Raw genomic sequence first — 4,838 nt, 5'->3', positions numbered from 1 at the left:
ACTTTTTAGGATTCTTTTCTTCTTTTTATTTTCTTAAAGATTAGTAGCTAAAACCTTTATTTTGGGGCTGTAGCTACGTATCGAATGTTGATTATTTAACGCTTTATGAATTAATTTTTGGTTGTCATTATAAGTTACTTCTATATTCTTGTTTTAGTATTTTATGCTTGATCACCATAAGATAAATACATTGTCTAATCTTAAAATCGAGAGAGGAGGGATTAAATAGACCAGAGAATATAGAGAGCTCGATCGACCCATTTGATTGAGGTGATTTGTGTTTAGGAGTGACTCCCGGACGAACCACTTGTTTGGTTACGAAATAGGATGAAATATAAATGCTCGTCAGTTAGTCTATTGATCCTCGATCAACGATGTAGTTAGATAGCTAATTGGAGGAGGCGACTAGAGGTGTGTAGCCCGACTCATACAATTAACCCTATAAATCAGTAACTTGTCAACTGAAATTAGTTCTAAGCCTATAATATGATAATGAGATTCAATACATGCTGCAGCCCTGAAATTTTCTAAATATTGTAAGTACTCTGAGCAAATTTTCTAAATATTGTAAGTACTCTGAGCAACACTACCCATTGAGTGACCTCAATTTTAACTAATTGAAAGTACTTTATGAACTTCACCTTCAATTATTATTAATATTACTTAATTTGAAAAGAGAATACGCATGTCTCCGTCAACATGTGTGCTTCTCGAAATTTAATTTTGAATTTAGGGGTATTTTGGTCATTATAAATTTTTTATTTATCTATTTTAATGAATCAAAATAAATTTATTATTTTCATTCAATACTATTTTTATTCTTAAATAACGATAAAGTAATAATAGTCAAATTTTAAATTTTAAAATATAATTAATATAATAAAATAAAATCCTGATAAAATTTATTTGTCTTATCGGAATAAGAGTAAAATAAAATAAAATTGACGGAAAAAAAAGATATAAATAATAACTTAGTCAAATAGTTTTAGTAATTAATTATATAACATTTTTTGTATAAGTGATATGGTATTACAGGAGACACTACGGGGTCGTTTGGTTTGAAAATGAGTTATGATGGGATAAGTTATGTTGGGATAAGTTATGTTGGGATTAGTTATGATGGGATAAGTTGTGTTGAGATTATTTTTTATTGAGTGTTTGGTTTGTTGTATTCAAAATAATAAATTTTAAGAACAATTTATTTGTTTACAAAAATGCCCTTCATTAATGTAAAAAGTGATATAACAAAAGGGTTGAAAGAGACATTTTTGTCATTTACCTATTTTATCCCGAGATAAGTTATCCCGGGATTACTATACCACCCAAGGAGAGGGATAACTTATCCCGGTACTAATTATTAATCCCGGGATAAATTATCCCGAACTTGCCAACCAAACAACAAAATAAGCGGTACTATAATTTAATCCCGGGACTATTTGGTATTATCCCTCACACCAAACGACCCCTACAAGAACAATTAGATTGTCAACACAAATAACTTTAAAAGAATTTTTAACTTATCTTAATTAGTGTGACTTGAAAAAAAAAGAGATAATTCTTCCTTTGAACTTTAACTTTTAGATAATAATTTTGACCAATAAAATTATGAAATATTTTATTTTAAAAAAAATCTATATTTTAAATATTTAGTATAATATTTTTGAGCATGGGCTATCCTTATAATTAAATAACAAACTCAATGAAATGTCGTCGGAAAAATAATGCAAATTATATGAGGGATCCAAATAAGTTATTATGTCCCATAATAGGGTTTGTGTATCGGTTGATTCGGTCTGATTTTGAAGTCAATCGATATGATTTATTGATTATCAATTTGTAGATATGATAAATCGTTATAGAACTGTTAAGATACCGATTATCGATTTATCAATTATTAATTGTTATCAGTTCAATTATCAATTTAGCCGTTAAGATTTCTCAGGAACATTTTTCTTCAATAAAAATCACTTTAAAAATAAAGTAACAAAACAAATGGATCATGCAATGAATTGGCGGAATGCATCTAGCTAGCTAAGAAGCAAACATTGACACTTTACAACATCTAACTAGCTAAGAAGCAAACATTGACACTTTACAATATTAACTAAGAGTTTGAGACGGTGAGAAGTAAAAATATAAAATTAAACCTAAGTGACGGCTTTTATAAGTCAAAGAGTATAATTATAATTTATTAATTTCTATTGGGTTATAGATTAATTCATTAAAAAAAACCAAACTATCATAAAATCGATAGTTCGATAAAAAAATTAAACTATTATCAAATTATTAAACCAATAACCTTTTTATTAATAAATCAATAATATTGTTTTGAGTTTGTCTTGATCAATGTAATCAAAGAAAATAACACTTACATCCCACCATGTACCCCTATTTTCTTATGAAGTTGTGCGCATGGAATGTGAGGAAATTTAGGTTGTGTTTGGTAGGATCCAATTTTTTCATGTTTAGTTGGGTTAAATATTTTGGAAAGTATTTTTCAAATCAACTCATTTTCCTCAATTTTAAGAAAAATGACTTCCCTTCAAACTTAAGGAAAACATTTTCCAAAACTCTCTTCCAACTTTAAATTACAATTTTTTTTGTCTCTACCCTCAAACCAACCCCCCCCCCCCCCCCCCCAACTCAAAAAAAAGAAAATTTAAAGCTTGTTTTCAAAAAATGTTTTTAACTTCAATTTTTTTTACCCCACCCTCCCCTCTCTCTCCCCCCCCCCCCCCCCACATATAAAAATATTAAAAGTTGTTTTTAAAAGATATTTTTAATTTCAATTTTAATTATTTTAACCCCCCCCACCCATCAGCCCCCCACCCCGTTCAATAAAAAAATTTAAGTTTGTTTTTAAAATATATTTTCTACTTCAAATTTTTATTTTTTCACCCTACACTCGACCCTCCCCCCGCCAGCCCCCCTCCCCCCCCCAACCTCCCAAAAATAAATTTAAGTTTATTTATAAAAAATATTTTCAACTTCAAAATTTTATTTTTTTTCACCCCGGTCCTTGCTCCCCCCTCCCCTCTCAAAAAAATAATAATAATTTGAGTTTTAAAAAATATTTTCAACTTCAAAATTTCATTTTTTCACACCTACCCTCGACCCCACCCCCCTACCAGCTCCCCACCCCCCAAAAAAATTAAATTTTGTTTTAAAAAATATTTTCAACTTTAAAATTTCATTTTTTTCACCCCTACCTTCGACCCCCCCCCCCCTCCACCCCCAAAAATATTTAAGTTTGTTTTTAAAAAATATTTTCCACTTCAAATTTTTATTTTTTCACCCCTACCCTCGACCCCCCCCCACTAGCCCCCCTACCAGCCCCCCCAACACCAACCCCCCACCCCAAAAAAAATATAAGTTTGTTCTTAAAAAATATTTTCAACTTCAAATTTTAGTTTTTCAACCCTACCCTTGACCACCCCATTCCCCTCGCCCCACGCCAGCCCCCCTACCCACCCACCCACCCCAACTCCCACCCCCAAAAAAAATTTAAGTTTGTTTTTAAAAATTATTTTTGATTTCAAAAATTATGTTCCACTTTAGTAAAAATAAAATATATTTCTCAAAAACATTTTTCATTCATAAATCAGAACCTAAAATTCTTTGCTAGAAAATATTTTCTACTCACCAACCAAACATGAGAAAATAAGTAAAAAATCTACTTGTTTTCGAGGAAAACATTTTCTAGGAAAACATTTTCCTTCATACCAAACACACCCTTAGAGTCTGTTTGATATTGTTGTTGGGACTTGGGAGGCTCAAAGTGCTTTTCTTTTAGAAAAAAATATTTTTTTTTGAAAAATTAAGTGTTTGGCAAACTCTAAAAAGTGCTTTTAAATAAAAGTAGAAGCAGTTTTTTTGTTGTTGGGAAGAAACTAAAAATTTCTACTTCTTAAAAGAAGCAGAAGCAGAAAATTATTTTTTTAAAGACTAAAATATCCCTTACATATTTACATATTACCAATATATCTCTTATTAATTAATTAACATATTTCATAAGTTTTGCTAAGTTTCATTCAAGAATTTTATTTTTTATTTTTATATGATAAACTTTTTATTTTATTTATGTTTATATTTTATATATTATTTTACGTATTATTAGAAATAGGTAATAATAATATTTAAATTTATTTTGCTTGATATTTTTAATTATATTTAACTCATCATGTTAACGTTATATTAATATTTTATTTATTTATTTATCTATGTATAATATTGATTAATGATTTCAATATGTACATTTTAATTTAATAAAATAAAATTTAATTAAAGTTATGTATTCGATATTTAAAATAGTTTCTCTCTACAAAATAATCTTAAAAGCACATTGATAGTTGTCCTTTTTCGTAAATTGACTCTCAAAAACATTTTTTTTTAAAAAGATAGTCAAACACAAATTGCTTATCAAAAACACTTTCAAATGAATTTGTCGAACACAAATTACACTTTTCAAAAAAGCTATTTTTCAAAAGCCCTTCTAGAAATAAGGAGTCATTTCCCTAAATGATTACCAAAGTTTAGGAAATTGCCTTGAAATATCATTTATATTTCATTTAAGACCAAAATATCACTCAACTATCATTATTTTCCTCCAAATATATTTGACACCTGAAAAGTCTCACTCTCTCCTAGTTGACATGTCATGTCATTAAAGGCTTTTTTTTTTAATAATAGACTAATTTAATTCATTAAACTCATTTAACTAAAATGATGATCATATTATTATTTTTTTAAAATATATTAGTTTATTAAGAATAAATTTTCACACTTAAAGAATCTTTAATCATAATTAAACTTTTTATTTTTTTATATTATGAAGAATA

This window comes from Solanum verrucosum, unplaced genomic scaffold (assembly GCF_900185275.1).
Source record: "Solanum verrucosum unplaced genomic scaffold, falcon-dt-bn FXZP01000199.1, whole genome shotgun sequence".
NCBI lineage: Eukaryota > Viridiplantae > Streptophyta > Magnoliopsida > Solanales > Solanaceae > Solanum > Solanum verrucosum.
This window is presented reverse-complemented; position numbering follows the sequence as displayed.